Here is an 18,016-nt window from a genome sequence, read left to right on the forward strand (position 1 = left end):
CTCTGAGTAAAGAACCTACCTCTGAAATCCGTCCTATAATTATCACCCCTTAATTTAAAGCTATGTCCCCTCGTGTTAGCCATCACCATCCGAGGAAAAAGGCTCTCACTGTCCACCCTATCTAATCCTCTGATCATCTTGTATGCCTCAATTAGGTCACCTCGTAACCTTCTTCTTACTAATGAAAACAAATGAATGAAAAATTAAAAATGAAAACTAACGAATGGAGGCTCACATAATGATGTTGATGGAATACTAATGTTGTACCTGTTAATTTTCAGATACTTTTGACCAGTTTGCTTACTCCAAGGTTTTACCCCGGTGCCCTGATTTGCAAGATGGTCAAAGGACAAAAACAAGTAAAGGTTCAATAAGCTTACTGATAATAATACTATTAATCCTTAAATTACCCACATAAAACAAAAGGATACCCCAGATTCGAGTATACTACCCGCAAAGATGGTTTGGTTAAACTGCAGGCTCAATTCTGAGTCCCTCTGGTCTGTCATCATGAAAGTGAGTCTCGATGGCAGCTTCTTCCTTCCTTCCTTCTCTGGACAGTCTTCCAGATGGTCACGGTTGCCTCCCTCGTTGAGTCTTCGCTACTGGTGTATTTGAGATGTGTACCTTTATTCCCCCTGCCTGCTTGCCTTTCCAGAAACTTCTCTGGCTTCCGGCCAGTGAGGTCCCAGGAGGGGTTCCAATAGTCAGTGGGTTTCTTAATGTCTGCCTGACAGGACACCAGGGTCTGCCCTCAGGTGCCCATCTCCATGCTGTTGCTTACATGTAACCTGTTGTCAGATAAGGAACTCTTGATGACAGAAAGTCTGGCTTGATCTGGGCTTCTAACAATCGGTCTCTGCACTGATCTCCTGCTGGGTCTCAGTAGAGACATATTGGCCTGCTCGAGGTTTGTCTGTGTTTGATTTTAATATGCCCATTTCTTTAATTTAGGATATTCAATTTAATCAGCCTTAAAACTAGGCCCTGATTACATTACCACACTAGCTTTGGCGAGCTTTTTTGTTGCAATCTCCCACCTTATGTGAGCTCAGGATTGGGAGCCAGGGGAGTTTATCAGAGGATACCTGAGATGATACACTTCGTTATTTTGATATGGGTGTCTGTAAGATTGGTATGGAATGAGTTGCATCATACTGGTTATGTCAACTAGACGATGACTAGAGCAAAAATCCATCCTTATCATTCCAATGTCTAGCTGAACTCTGTTGTGTTTTAAAGCTTCGGAATGCAGATTCCCAAAATTGCTTACCATGTACTTCCCATCCCAGAGGACCGAGAAGTTCTGGAATCTGTGTTGTGCCTCTCTTCCTCTGTTGATGTTGAGACAGGTTATAAGAACATAAGAACTAGGAGCAGGCCCCTCTCACCCCTTCAGCCTGGCCCCTTGAGCCTGCTCTGCCATTCAATAAGATCATGGCTGATCTTTTTGTGGACTCAGCCCCACTTACCCGCCCACTCACCATAATCCTTAATTCCTTTACTGTTCAAAAATTCATCTATCCTTGCCTTGAAAACATTCAGTGAGGTAGCCTCAACTGCTTCACTGGGCAGGAAATTCCACAGATTCACAACCCTTCGTGGGACAATTCATATCCAGATGTCTCACTATTTTTTCCTTGATGATAGATTCAAGCATTTTCCTGACTACAGAAGTTAAGCTAACTGGCCTATAGTTACCTGCCTTTTGTCTGATTCCTATTTTAAACAGTGGTATCACATTTGCTCTTTTCCAATCTGGAGGAACCACCCCAGAGTCCAGCGAATTTTGGTAAATTACCACTAGTGCATTTGTTATTTCTCCCGCCATCGCTTTTAGTACCCTGGGATGCATTCCATCAGGACTAGGAGACTTGTCTACCTTTCTAGGTTTTCACCTGCCATAGCCCTTCTGTCATCAGTTTTAGGCATATTATTTGTGTCTTTCACTGTGAAGACTGACACAAAATACCTGTTCAATGCCTCAGCCATTTCCAGTCCCCCTTCTCGTCTTCCAAAGGACCAATGTTTACTTGCACCGCTCTTTTTCATTTTATATATTTGTAGAAACTTCTCCTATCTGTTTTTATATTCTGAGCTAATTTACTCTCAGAATCCATCAAACCTATCTTTATAGCTTTTTTCGTGGTTTTCTGTTGACCTTTAAAGATTTCCCAATCCTCTAGGTTCCCACTAATCTTTGCCACTTTGTATGCATTTTCTTTCAATTTGATATCTCCCTTTCTTTACATATATATATACAAGGTGTATTATCTCTTTTTCTACAGTTCTTCCTTATCACTAGCATATACTTTTGCTGAGCACTGTGAAAGATCATTTTGAAAGTCCTCCACTGTTCCTCAGTTGTCCCACTATAAAATTATGGACACCTTCATGTCAAAGGTATGGTGCTACCATCACCAATACCACACTTGAGTGCCCAGAGGGAGCAGGGAATGCAAGACACATTCTTCCATTCCCTCAAGAGTCCAGTGAGGAAACTTTGTAGCTGGTGCTGCTCATTACTGTCTGAATCCAGCACCACCTATGAGTAAGCACGCATGGGCCAGACCAGCAGCATCAGATCAACCAGCAGCTGAGGAATAGCTGGACTCTGTTCTGGCAATTGCAATGTGAGATTACAAAGTGTTTCATTTTCTTGACCTTTGCCTTGGGGCGCCTCGTGGTGGTGAGGAGCGGGGGAGAGGTGGTGGGGGGAGGGGGTGGTGGTGGGGACATGTTAGCAACTCTACGATCTGTGATGTCTTGCCCTCCCTTTGAGGGAAAGCGCTTTTTCTTGGGTGGGCACCTGGGCAGAGAAATCTGCACTCCGCCCCCTCCTCCCTGCTCTGAATGCCTTCTCAATGCTCTGCCCCGTAGATTTGGGTCTATTTTTAACATGACTACCAGCTCGCTGTTGCGTACCTCGCTGACACCGGACCCAGGGATTGTGCAGGGATGCCGCTGGGCCCAACTCAATGCTGAGGCATCCATGGGCCCAGTTTGCATAATGGTAATTGGCCTGGAGGCAATAAATTGTCCCTAAATTAGTCTTCCCTCAATGTGGAATGCCATAAGCATAGATAAGGGTCATGGATGGAGGGGGGGCTCGTAATGTTAAAATGGCGGCGCGGGCTCGTTGGGCCGAAGGGTCTGTTTCCCAGGCTGTTTTGTTCTTTGTTCTTTTGTTCTTTGTTCTTGGAGATGTTCGTATTCCCGAGGCGGTGATCAGTGTTTCAGGCATGTTGGGTATGGGTTTCACTCTTCTCCGCGCCTTCCGGCCACACAAACACTCTCCTTCCCGCCACCTCCAGCTAAGGTTATGGTTACTGCCAGCATGACCTCCCCTCAGGGGGAGGCAGTTGGAGTGACAATGGATGTGTGTGTAGCAGTGCCGGCTGTTGCCTCCCTGGTGTTGTCAGTGACCTCAGATATGGGGCAATTTTTGCGGATATGTCCCACTTCCTTACAGGCATGGCATTGCACACTGTCTGCAAACTATACAGTAAGTAGTCCCCCTCTTGGGGGATGTCAAAACATCCCTCCAGGCACTCCTACTGGCGTTGGAAGGAGTAGATGTGATGGAAGGAGGCTTCCCTTAGGCCCAGTGGGATCAGCACCACTCCGGACCTAACCTCCTCAAGTTGATGGAACATAAGAACACAAGAAATAGGAGCAGGAGTAGGCCATCTAGCCCTTCGAGCCTGCCCCGCCATTCAATAAGATCATGGCTGATCTGAAGTGGATCAGTTCCACTTTCCCTCTTTCTCCCCATAACCCTTAAACCCCTTGCCTATGAAAAACCTATCTACCCGCGTCTTAAATATATTTAGCGAGGTAGCCTCCACCACTTCAACGGGCAGAGAATTCCAGAGATTCACCACCCTTTGAGTGAAGAAGTTCCTCCTCAACTCCGTTCTAAACTGCCCCCCCTTATCTTGAGGCTGTGCCCTCTAGTCCTGCTGTCCTTTCTGAGCGGGAAGAATCTCTCTACCTCTACCCTATCCATCCCCTTCATTATCTTATACGTCTCTATAAGATCCCCCCTCATCCTTCTAAACTCCAATGAGTACAGACCCAGTCTATTTAGTTTCTCTTCATAGTCCAACCCCCTCATCTCCGGTATCAGCCTAGTGAACCTCCTCTGCACTCCCTCCAAGGCCAAGATATCCTTGCGCAAGTGCAGTGACCAAAACTGCACACAGTACTCCAGCTGCGGCCTCACCAGTACCCTGTACAGTTGCAGCAAGATCTCCCTGCTTTTATATTCTATCCCCCTCGCTATAAAGGCCAGCATCCCATTCGCCTTCCTGATCACCTGCTGCACCTGCAGACTGGGTTTTTGCGACTCATGCACAAGGACCCCCAGGTCTCTCTGCACCGTAGCATGCTGCAGCTTTTCGCCTTTTAAATAATAATCCCTCCTACTATTATTCCTGGAGGTGAGGGAGGAGGAGCTCAACAGGGATGAAAGGTGGAATATTGGATAAAAGATCCTCTGAGCGGTGGCCTTGAGAAGATCCATCAACAGGATGGTCCTGCCCACCATGAACCCCTTCAAACGGATCGGATGTACCCATAGGCCTTTAGAAAAACATGGCTTTGTCATACATTTTCAAGGCTGTGACAATGACCAAGGGGCCAACAAGCCTGGCCATTGCTTTGACGCAAGCCTCAATGGACAGTTTGTGATGGGTGGAGCACTTCATCCTTAGACGTTTCCAGAATAGTGACAAGGCCATGGGAGTTGGGAAGATGCCACTGTCACATAACAGGTCCAGGAAGGCCTTGCCACTGGCAAAGATGGTGATGCCACTATTTGGGCAGTGCTACACATTTCCCAGGTAAACGATGTTTTTCCAGTATTGTGGGACAGCAGAAAAGATCTCTTCCTCAGGTGTTACCACTGCTGCTGAGCAGAACAGGAGACACGGGAGGGGAAAGGAAGGGCAGGAAGAACAGGAGGGAAGGGGAAGGAAGGGCATGAGGGAGTGGGAAGGAAGGGCAGGAAGCAGAGGAGCGAGGGGGGAGGAAGAGCAGGAGGCATAGGAGTGAGGAGGAAGATGGACAGGAAGCACAGTAGAGAGGATGATGATCCAAAAACCAGGGCAGGCAGATGTTCCAAAGCTTAAAGTTTATTTCTTAGTGTCACGAATAGGCTTACATTAACACTGCAATGAAATTACTGTGAAAATCCCCTAGTCGCCATGCTCGCCTAGTCACCTGTTTGGGTACACTGAAGGAGAATTTAGCATGGTCAATGCACCTAACCAGCACATCTTTCAGACTGGAACACCCATAGGAAACCCACACAGACACGAGGAGAAAGTACAGATTGCACACAGACAGTGACCTGAGACTGGAATTGAACCGGGTTCCCTGGCGCTGAGGCAGCAGTGCTAATCACTGTGCCACCATGCCCCATATATGTCAGGTGACGAGGTTGGGGTATGGCGGGGGGGGGGGGGGGGGTGACCTGTAGAGTATTCCTTGGTCAGCAGGTGGGAAGACTTCAGGTCTTCAGACAAGAGAGGCCAGGCTAAAATATCCAAAGTTGTAACTTGGTCTAGTTGGTAGACAGTTGAAAAATGAAAAATCTTCTCCCTTCTTCCAAAAAGCAGTAATCTTCATGCCTTTGTTCAGCCTCTGTGGATATTTAGCTAGGGGCAGCAAGCCCAGATTCAGTTCTTTCCCTTCTCTCCCTCCTTGCAGCCTGTGAGGCCTCAGGCAGTTGCAGTCTCAGTCTCAGCCTCCCTCTCTCCACCCAGCAGCAGCAGTGCACACCCACTGCTCCAGCTGCAATCAATGAAGGTTTGGGCTCAGCAGTTCAAGTTGCAGGCAGTCTCTCCTCAGTAACTACTTTCCCTCTTCTTTCACCCAGGAAAAAAACAAATGAGACAAGACAATAATTTCTAGAAGCACACCACTCGAGTGCAAACACTCGAATCCTAATCAGGACAATAGTTTTACAGTCTTTTCCCAGTGTCTGCCTTATAAAGGGGAGATAGACAATGAAGCAGTCATCAAATCTCTCTCAGTTCTGCTGGGGAAACCAACTCCTTTAGATTTGCGTTGAGAAAACCCTACATACCCCACATAGTGTGATCTACAAAATACCCTCAATAATGTGATCTACAGACAACCCTCAAGAATGTGATCCACAGAACACACACAATAATGTGATCAATAGATTACCCCCAGTAGCATCACCTTAGAAAGCCCCCAATCGTGTGGTCTACAGAACATTCTCAATAGCATGATCGATAGATTACCCCCAATAGTATGATCTACAGAATATCCCCCACAGCAAGATCTATAGAATACCCCCAATAATGTGATCTACAGAATATATCCAATAGGGTGATCTATAGAATACCCCCACAAGTGTCACCTATAGATTACCCCCCAACAGTGTAATGGATAGATTAACCCCAATAATGTAATCTATAGAATATCGCTAATAGTGTGATCTATGGAATACTCACAATAATGTGATTATACAATACCCCCAGTAGTGTGATCTATAGATTACCCCCAATAATTCTGGTCGCCCTATTATAGAAAGGATATTATTGAACTAGAAAGACTGGAGAAAATATTTCCCAATAGTATGATCTATAGATTATCCCCAATTGTGTGATCTATAGAATACCTAGAATAGTGCGTCTATAGATTACCCCCAATAGTGTGATCTATAGAATACCCCCAATAGTGTGATCTATGGAATCCAAAAAAATGATGTGATCAATAGATTACCCCCAATAGTGTGATCTACAGATTACCCTCAATACTGTGATCTATAGAATACCTCCAATAGTGTGATCTATAGATGAGCCCAATAGAGGTTTATACCATATCTCCAGTAGTGCGATCTATAGCATCTCCCAATAGTGCAATCGATAGAATACTCCAGTACTGTGGTTTATAGCATACCCCTAATAGTGAGATCTATAGAATATCCCAATAGTGTGATCTATAGTATACCTTCAACAGTGTGATCTATAGAATACATCAATATGGCAATCTATAGAACACCTCATGTAGTGTGAATTATAGAACACCCCTGAATTGATCTTGATCAATTGGGCCAGTGGGCTGACAAATGGCAGATGGAGTTTAATTTCGACAAATGTGAGGTGATGCATTTTGGTAGATTGAGCCAGGGCAGGACGTACTCAGTTAATGGTAGAGTGTTGGGGAGAGTTACAGAACAAAGATCTCGGGGTACATGTTCATAGCTCCTTGAAAGTGAGTAACAGGTGGCATTCAGCATGCTTGGTTTCATTGGTCAGAACATTGAATACAGGAGTTGGGACATCTTGTTAAAGTTGCACAAGACATTGGTAAGGCCACACTTGGAATACTGTGTCAATTCTGATCACCGTATTATAGAAAGGATACTATTAAACTAGAAAGAGTGGAGAAAAGATTTACTAGGATGCTATCGGGACTTGATGGATTGTGTTATAAGGAGAGGCTGAATAGACTGGGACTTTTTTCTCTGGAGCATAGGAGGCTGTGGGGTGACCTTGTAGAGGTCAATAAAATAATGAAGGATACAGATCAGCTAGATAGTCAATATCTTTTCCGTAAGGTAGGGGAATCTAAAACTAGACGGCAAATGTTTGAGGTGAGAGGGGAGAGATAGGAAAGTGTGCAGAGGGGCAATTTTTTAACACTGACAGTGGTGAGTGTCTGGAATAAGCTGCCAGAAGTTGTATTAGATGCGAGTACAATTTTATCTTTTAAAAAGCATTTAGATAGTTACATGGGTACAATGGGTATAGAGAGATATGGGCCAAATGCAGGCAATTGGGATTAGTTTTTTAAAAAAAGGCAGCATGGACAAGTTGGGCCAAAGGGCCTATTTGAATGCTGTAAACATCTATGACTTTATGACACTAATTGTGATCTGAAGCATACCCTGACTAGTGCAATCTGTAGAATCCTCTCAACCATGTGCTCTATAGAATACCCCAATAGTGAGATCTTTAGATTACCTCCAATAGTGTGATGTATTAAATAACCCTAACAATGTGATCCATAGATGCCCTCAATTGTGTGACCTGTAAAATACACCTAACGGTGCAATCTACAGAATACTTCCAGTGGTGAAATCTCTAAAATACACCTAGTTGTGTGATTTGTAGAACACTTCCAGTATTGTAATCTATAGAATACCCTGAATAATGCGATCTATAGAATAGTCAAGCAGTGTGATATATTGTAAACTCTAAATACCATGATCAATAGAATAACTGCAACAGTTGATCTGGAATATAGCCTCACTGGTGTGATCTACAGAATACCGCCAATAGTGTGATCCATAGAATACCCCGAAAATTGTGATCTATAGCATTCCCCAGTTGTGCGGTCTATAGAATTCTCTTAATAGTGCAATCTAAAGAATGTCCCTAATAGAGCGATCTATAGTATACCCTCAACAGTGTAATTTATAGAATATCTCCAATATCGTGATTTATAGAATCTCCCCAATTAATGATGCATAGAATATCCCCAATAGAGTGATCTATAGAATCCCCCAACATTGTGATCTATAGCATACCGCCAATAGTATGAACTATAGAATACCCCCAGTATGTGATCTATAGAATACCTCAACAGTGAGATTGATAGAAACCTCCATATAGTGATATATAGAATCCCCCAATAATGTGATTTACAGCATACCTTCAATAGTGTGATCTATAGAATAGAACAAATAACATAGAACATAGAACAGTGCAGCACAGTACAGGCCCTTCGGCCCTCAATGTTGTGCTGAGCTATGTCCAGACCCAAGATCAAGCTATCCCACTCCCTATCATTCTGGTGTGCTCCATGTGCCTATCCAATAACCGCTTGAAAGTTCCTAAAGTGCCCGACTCCACTATCATATCAGGCAGTCCATTCCACACTCCAATTACTCTCTGAGTAAAGAATTTACTTCGGACATCCCTCCTATATTTCCCACTTATCACCTTATAGTTATGCCCCCTAGTAACAGCCACATCCACCTGAGGAAAAAGTCTCTGCATGTCCACTCTATCTATCACCATCATTATCTTATAAACCTCTATTAAATCACCTCTCATCCTTCTCTGTTCTAAAGAGAAAAGCCCCAGCTCCCTCAATCTTTCCTCATAAGAGCTACCCGCCAAACCAGGCAGCATCCGAGAAAATCTCCTCTGCGCTCTCTCCAATGCTTCCACATCCTTCTTATAGTGAGGTGACCAGAACTGCACACAATATTCCAAATGTGGTCTCACCAACGTCCGGTATAGTTACAGCATAACCCCACAGCTCTTAAACTCAAACCCCCTGTTAATAAACGCTAACACACTATAAACCTTCTTCACAGCTCTAGCCACTTGAGTGGCAACCTTCAGAGATCTGTGGATATGAACCCCAAGATCTCTCTGTTCCTCCACATTCCTCAGAACCCTGCCGTTGACCCAGTAATCCGCATTCAAGTTTGTCCTACCAAAATGAATCACCTCATTCTTATCAGGGTTAAACTTCATCTGCCGCTTTTTGGCCCAGCTCTGCATCCTATCAATGTCTCTTTGCAGCCTACAAGAGCACTCCACCTCATCCACCACTCCACCAATCTTGGTGTCATCAGCAAATTTACTAACCCACCCTTCAAACCCCTCTTCCAAGTCATTGATAAAAATTACAAATAGCAGAGGACCCAGCACTGACCCCTGTGGTACACCACTGGTAACTGGCCTCCAGTCTGAAAATTTTCCTTCCACCACCACCCTCTCTCTTCTATGATACAGCCAGTTACTTATCCAATCAGCCAAATTTCCTTCTATCCCACACCTCCTTATCTTCTTTATGAGCCTACCAGCGGGAACCTTATCAAATGCCTTACTAAAATCCATGTATATGACATCAACTGCTCTACCTTTGTCTACACACTTAGTTACCTCCTCAAAAAATTCAATCAAATTTGTGAGGCAGGACCTACCCCTCACGAAACTGTGCTGACTATCCCGGATTAAACTTTCCAAATGGTCATAATCCCTATCCCTCAGGACCCTTTCCATTAACTTACCGACCACCAAACCAAGACTAACTGGCCTATAATTACCAGGGTCATTCCTATTTCCCTTCTTGAAGAGAGGGACAACATTCGTCACTCCCCAGTCCTCTGGCACAAACCCTGTGGACAGTGAGGACCCAAAGATCAAAGCTAAAAGCTCCACTCTCATCCTCAAAAACATGGCCCCTCTCCTTAGTGATCACTGAAGAAAAATATTCATTCAACATCTCACCTATCTTTTCTGACTCCATGCACAAGTTCCCACTACTATCCTTGACTGGCCCTAACCTCACCCTGGTCATTATTTTATTTCTTACATAAGAGTAAAAAGCCTTGGGGTTTTCCTTGATCCAACCCACAAGGACTTCTCATGCCCCCTCCTAGCTCTCTTAAGTCCTTTTTTTTAACTCATTCCTTGCTATCTTGTAACCCTCAAGCAACCCAACTGAACCTTGTTTTTTCATCCTTGCATACGCTTCCTTTTTCCTCTTGACAAGACATTCAACCTCTTTTTGTGAACCATGGTTCCCTCACTCGACCATTTCCTCCCTGCCTGCCAGGGACATACCTATCAAGGACACGCAGTATTTGTTTCTTAAAAAAGCCCCACTTTTCATTTGTGCCCATACCTGACAGTTTCTGTTCCCATTTTATGCTCCCTAATTCTTGCCTAATCACATCATAATTTCCCCTGCCCCAATTATGAACCTTGCCCTGCTGTGTGACCCTATCCCTCTCCATTGCAATGATGAAGGACACTGAATTGTGGTCACTATCTCCGAAGTTCTCTCACACAAACAAATCTAACACTTGGCCTGGTTCATTACCCAGTACCAAGTCCAGTGTGGCCCCACCTCTTGTTGGCTTATCGACATATTGTGTCAGGAAACTCTCCTGCACACACTGTACAAAAAGTGTCCCATCTGAACTATTCGACCTATAAAGGTTCCAATCAATATTTGGAAAGTTAAAGTCACCCATGATAACTACGCTGAGACCTCCACATCTATCCATAATCTGCTTTGCCATTTCCTCCTCCACATCTCTATTACTATTTGGGGGCCTATAGAAAACTCCTAACAACATGGCAGATCCTTTCCTATTTCTAACTTCAGCTCATATTACCTCAGTAGGCAGATCACCCTCGGAATGCCTTTCAGCTGCTGTTAAATTATCCTTGATTAACAATGCTACTCCTCCACCTCTTTTACCGCCTTCCCTACTCTTAATGAAACATCTATGCCCTGGAACTGCCAACAATCATTCCTGTCCCTGTTCTAACCATGTCTCTGTAATGGCCACAACGTCATAGTCCCAAGTACCAATCCACGCTCCGAGTTCACCTACCTTATTCCTGATGCTCCTTGCATTGAAGTAGATACACATCAACCCACCATCCTGTCTGTCTGCACACTCCTGCAACCTTGATACCTTCCTCAGTACCTCACGACCCTCAACACTAGCTTTTGGACTACAGCTCATTTTCCCATCCCCCTGACAAATTAGTTTAAATTCCTCGAAGAGGCGATGCACAGTTCCCTCCCAGGATATTGGTGCCCCTCTGGTTCAGGTGCAAACCATCCTGTTTGTACAGGTCCCACCTTCCGCAGAATGTGCTCCAATTATCCAAGTAAATGAAACTCTCTCTCCTACACCATCCCTCCAGCCACATGTTAATCTGCACTGTCTCCCTGTTCCTCAACTCACTAGCACGTGGCACCGGCAACAAACCTGAGATGACAACATGCTTTGTCCTGGCTCTCAGCTTTCATCCTAACTCCCTAAATTCCTGTTTTAAATTCCCATCCCTTCTTCTACCTATGTCGTTGGTATCAATGTGCACCACGAATACTTCAAATATTGTAACCCACAGAATCCCCCCCAGTGATGTGATCTACAATCATGGCATACCCCAAATAGTGTGACCTATAGAATACATCCAGTAGTGTGATCTATAGAATTGCCCAATATTGTGATCTATAGAATACCTCAACAGTGTGATCTATAGAAGCCCCATATTGTGATCTACAGAATCCCCCTTGACTGTGATCTAAAGCATACCTTCAATAGTGTGAAGTATATAATACCCAATAAAGTGTGATCTATGGAATCCCCCAATAGTGTGATCTATAGAATGTCCCAATAGTGTGATCTATAGAATGTCCCAATAGCGTGATCTATAGAATGTCCCAATAGCGTGATCTATAGAATGTCCCAATAGCGTGATCTATAGAATGTCCCAATAGCGTGATCGATAGAATGTCCCAATAGCGTGATCTATAGAATGTCCCAGTAGTGTGATCTATAGAATGTCCCAATAGCGTGATCTATAGAATGTCCCAATAGTGCGATCTATAGAATGTCCCAATAGCGTGATCGATAGAATGTCCCAATAGCGTGATCGATAGAATGTCCCAATAGCGTGATCTATAGAATGTCCCAATAGTGTGATCTATAAAATATCTCAACATTGTGAACCATTGAAACCCCATATTGTGATCCAAAGAATCCCCCAAATAATGTGACCAATAGCATACCCTCAATAGTGTAATCTATAGAATACCTCCAATATTGTAACCCGTAGATTTCCCCCAGTGATATGATCTATAGAATCCCCCAGTAGTGTAATCTATACAATAGACCAATATTGTGATGTATTGCATACCCTCAATAGTGTGATCTATAGAGTTTCCCGACATCATAGAAATCACAGATACTCTGCAGTGCAGAAAGAGGCCATTCGGCTCATCGAGTCTACACTGACCACAATCCCACCCACGCCCTATCCCCATATCCCACATATTTACTCACTAATCCTTCTAACCTACACATCTTAAGACACTAAGGGGCAATTTCAGCATGGCCAATCAACCTAACCCGCACAACTTTGGACTGTAGGACCTTGGACTCTGGTTTGTTGCCGGTGCCATATGCTAGTGAGTTGAGGAACAGGGAGAAAGTGCAGATAAACGTGTGGCTCTAGGGATGGTGTAGGAAGGAGGGTGTCAGGTACATGAATAATTGGAGCACATTCTGGGGAAGGTGGGACCTGTACAAACAGGATGGTTTGCACCTGAACCAGAGGGGCACCAATATCCTGGGAGGGAAATTTGCATCTGCTCTTTGGCTGGGGGTGGGGGGTGGGGGGGGAGAGGGGTGGTTGGGGGGTTAAACTAATTTGTCAGGGGGATGGGAAAACGAGCTGCAGTCCAGAAGCCAGTGTTGAGTGTAGTGAGGTACTGAGGAGGGTAAGGTCGCAGAGTGTACCGGCAGACAGGAAGGTGGGTTGGTGTGTCTGCTTCATCCGGAATAAGGTAAGTGAACTTGGAGCATGGATTGGTACTACTTGGGACTACAATCTTGTGGCCATTACGGACACATGGTTAGAACAGGGACAGGAGTGGTTGTTGGAAGTTCCGGGGTATAGATGTTTCAGTAAGAGTAGGGAAATGGTAAAAGAGGTGGAGGAGTAGCATTGTTAATCAAGGATAGTTTAATGGCTGCAGAAAGGCAGTTCGAAGGTGATCTGCCAACTGAGCTAATATGGGCTGAAGTTAGAAATAGGAAAGGTGCAGTCACGTTGTTAGGAATTTTCTATCGGCCCCCAAGTAGTAATAGAGATGCAGAGGAAGAAATTGCAAAGGGGATTATGGATAGATGTGGAGGTCACAGGGTAGTTATCATGGGTGACTTTAACTTTCCAAATATTGGTTGGAACCTTTATAGGTCGAATAGTGTGGATGGGACACATTTTGTACAGTGTGTGCTGGAGAGTTTCCTGACACAAAATGTGGATAGGCCGACAAGAGGTGGGGCCACACTGGACTTGGTACTGGGTAATGAACTGGGTCAAGTGTTAGATTTGTTTGTGGGAGAGCACTTCGGAGATAGTGACCACAATTCGGTGTCCTTCATTATTGCAATGGAGAGGGATAGGGTCACACGACAGGACAAGGTTTAAAATTGGGACAGGGATAATTATGATGTGATTAGGCAAGAATTAGGGAGCATAAAATGGGAACAGAAACTGTCAGGTATGGACACAAATGAAAAGTGGAGCTTGTTCAAGGAACAAATACTGCGTGTCTTTGATAGGTATGTCCCTGGCAGGCAGGGAGGAAATGGCCAAGTGAGGGAACCATGATTCACAAAGGAGGTTGAATGTCTTGTCAAGAGGGAAAAGGAAGCATATGTAAGGATGAAAAAACAAGGTTCAGTTGGGTTGCTTGAGGGTTACAAGATAGCAAGGAATGAGTTAAAGAAAGGGCTTAGGAGAGATAGGAGGGGGCATGAAATGCCCTTGGCGGATCGGATCAAGGAAAACCCCAAGGCTTCTTACTCCTTTGTGAGAAGTAAAAGAATGACCACGGTGAGGTTAGGGCCGGTCAAGGATAGTAGTGGGAACTTGTGCATGGAGTCAGAGATAGAAGAGATGATGAATGATAAGTGTTCACCAAGGAGAGGGGCAATGTTCTTGAGGATGAGAGTGTGATACAGGCTGATAGGCTGGAGGAGGTAGATGTTCCGAGGGAAGATGTATTAGCAATTTTGAAAAACGTGAGGGTCAATAAATCCCCTGGGCCAGATGGGATACATTCTAGGATACTTTGGGAGGCAAGGGATGAGATTGCAAAACCTTTTACTTCGATCTTTGGGTCTTCACTGTCCAAGGGAGATAGTGCCAGAGGACTGGGGAGTGGCAAATGTTGTTCTTCTGTTCAAGAAAGGAAAGAGGAATGACCCTGGTAACTAAAGGCCCATCAGTGATACTTCAGTGGTCGGTAAGTTAATGGAAAAGGACCTGAGAGATAGGATTTATGACCATTTTGAAAGATGCAGCTTAATCCGGGATAGTCAGCACGGTTTCGTGAGGGGTAAGTCCTGCCTCTCAAATTTGATTGAATTCTTTGAGGAGGTAACTAAGTGTGTGGACAAAGATAGAGCACTTAATGTCATATACATGGATTTTAGTAAGGCGTTTTATAAGGTTCCCCATCGTCAGCTCTTGAAGAAAGGAAGGAGGTGTGGGATTAAGGGAAATTTGGCTGATTGGATGTGTAACCGGCTGTCTCATAGAAGACAGAGGGTGGCGGTGGATGGAAAATTTTCAGACTGGAGACCAGTTACCAGCGGTGTACCACAGGGATCAGTGCTGGCTATTTGTGATTTTTATCAATGATTTGGAGGAGGGGCTGAAGGGTGGGTTAGTAAATTTGCTGATAACACCAAGATTGGTGGAGTAGTGGATGAGATGGAGGGCTCTTGCAGGCTGCAAAGAGACATTGATAGGATGCAGAGCTGGGCAGAAAAGTGGCAGATGGAGTTTAACCCTGATAAGTGCGAGGTGATTCACTTTGGTAGGGCAAACTTGAATGTGGATTACTGGGTCAACGGCAGGGTTCTGAGGGATATGGAGGAAAAGAGAGATCTTGGGATTCGTATCTACAGATCTCTGAAGGTTGCCACTCAAGTGGATAAAGCCGTGAAGGAGGCTTATAGCGTGTTAGCGTTTATTAACTGGCGGTTAGAGTTTAAGACCCATGGGATTATGCTGTAACTGTACAGGACCTTGGTGAGACCACATTTGGAATATTGTGTACAATTCTGGTCACCTCACTATAAGGAGGACGTGGATGCATTGGAGAGTGTGCAGAGAACATTTACCAGGATGCTGCCTGGTTTGGAGGGTAGGTCTTACGAGGAAAGGTTGAGGGAGCTGGAGCTTTCCTCTTTAGAACGGAGGAGGATGACAGGTGACTTAATGGAAGTTTATAAGATGATGAGGGGGATCGATAGAGTGGATGTTCAGAGACTATTTCCTCGAGTGGATGTAGCTGTTACTAGGAGGCATAACTATAAGGTTCATAGTGGGAGATATAGGAGGAATGTCTGAGATAGATTCTTTACTCAGAGAGTGGTTGGGGTGTGGAATGCACTGCCTGCTGTGATAATGGAGTTGGACACTTTAGGAACTTTCAAGCAGTCATTGGACAGGCACATGGAGCACACCAGAATTATAGGGAGTGGGATAGCTTGATCTTGGTTTCGGACAAAGCTCGGCACAACATCGAGGGCTGAAGGCCCTGTACAGTGCTGTACTGTTCTATGAAACTGGAGCACCTGGAGGAAACCCACACAGACACGAGGAGCATGTGGAACCTCCACACAGACAGTGACCCAAGCTTGGAATTGAACCCAGGTCCTTGTAGCTCTGAAGCAGCAGTACTAACCGCTGTGCTACCATGCCACCCATAATATATTGTGTAATCTATAGAATATCCAAAATAGTGTGATCTATAGAAAGATCCAATAGTGTATAGAATGCCCCCAATAGTATGTTATATATCATACCACCAATAGTTTGATCTATAGAACCCCCCAATATTGTGATCTATAGAATATCTCAACAGCATGATCTATAGAATACCCCTATATTGTGATCTATAAAATCCTTCAATAGTGTGATCTACTGAATGCCCCCAATAGTGTAATCGATGGAATCGCCCAATAGTGTGATCTATAGAGTAGATCAGCAGTGTTATATATTATTGACAGTGAATACCATGATTATAGAATACCCACAATAATGTGATCTGCAATATAACCTTACTGTTGTGATCTATAGAATACCTCCATCAGTGTAATCTCTGGAAAACCCACAATATTGTGTTCTGTAAAATATCCAGAAAAGTGTGTTCTATGGAACACCCAATCATGGAAGAAGTGTCCTTGCTGTCAGCATTGATGTGAAGCATTCTGTGAAGAATTTCCTTGCAGTCAGCATCGCCATGAAGCAACCTATGAAAAATGTACTTACAGCCAGTATCACAGTGAAGTAGTCTGGGAATAATGACCTTGTAGACAGCATTGCTGTAAAGCGATCTGGGGAAAACATCCTTGCATCACCATGAAGCAGTCTGGCAGAAGTTTTGTTGTAGTCAGCATTGTAGTCGACATATTAAAGGTTGGTAGGAGATGAGGTCCTTAATACAATTACTGTTACTAAAGAGGGAGTGCTTGGTAGACTAATGGGACTGAAGGTAGACAAGGCCCCGGGACCGGATGGAATGCATCCCAGGGTACTGAAAGAAATGGCAGAAGTAAGAGCAGATGTGTTAGTAGTTATTTATCAAAATTCACTGGACTTGGGGGAAGTGTTAATGGATTGGAAAACAGCTACTGTTACACTGCTGTTTAAAAAAGGTAGTAGAGAAAATGTGGGTAACTACAGGCCGGTTAGTTTAACATCCAAAGTTGGGAAAATGCTAGAATCCATCATTAAAGAAGAAATAGCAGGACACCTAGAAAAGAATGGTTTGATCAAGCAGATGCAGCACGGGTTCATTAGGGGGAAGTCATGTTTAATGAATTTATTGGATTTCTATGAGGATGTGACTAGTGCGGTAGACAGAGGGGAACCGGTGGATGTAGTGTTTTTAGATTTCCAGAAGGCGTTCAATAAGGTGCCTTGCAAAAGGTTGCTGCAGAAGGTTAGGGTACACGGAGTTGGGGGTAAGGTGTTAGCATGGATTGAGGATTGATTGTCTAACAGGAAGCAGAGAGTTGGAATCAATGGGTGCTTTTCTGGTTGGCAATTGGTGACTAGTGGAGTGCCGCAGGGATCGGTGCTGGGGCCTCAACTGTTTACCATTTACATAGATGATCTGGAGGAGGGGGCTGAGTGTAGGGTAACAAAATTTGCTGATGACACAAAGATGAGTGGAAAAGCAAATTGCATGGAGGATGCGGAAAGCCTGCAGAGAGATCTGGATAGGCTGAATGAGTGGGCGAGGACCTGACAGATGGAGTATAATGTTAGCAAGTGTGAGGTTATCCACTTTGTGGATGGAATATTAAAGGGTGAAAAACACGAGCATGCTACAGTGCAGAGGGACCTGGGGGTCCTTGTGCACGAGTCGCAAAAGCTCAGTCTGCAGGTGCATCAGGTGATCAAGAAGGCGAATG

Source organism: Carcharhinus amblyrhynchos, chromosome 16 (assembly GCF_965287045.1).
Source record: "Carcharhinus amblyrhynchos chromosome 16, sCarAmb.v2.hapA, whole genome shotgun sequence".
NCBI classification, from domain to species: Eukaryota; Metazoa; Chordata; class Chondrichthyes; order Carcharhiniformes; family Carcharhinidae; genus Carcharhinus; species Carcharhinus amblyrhynchos.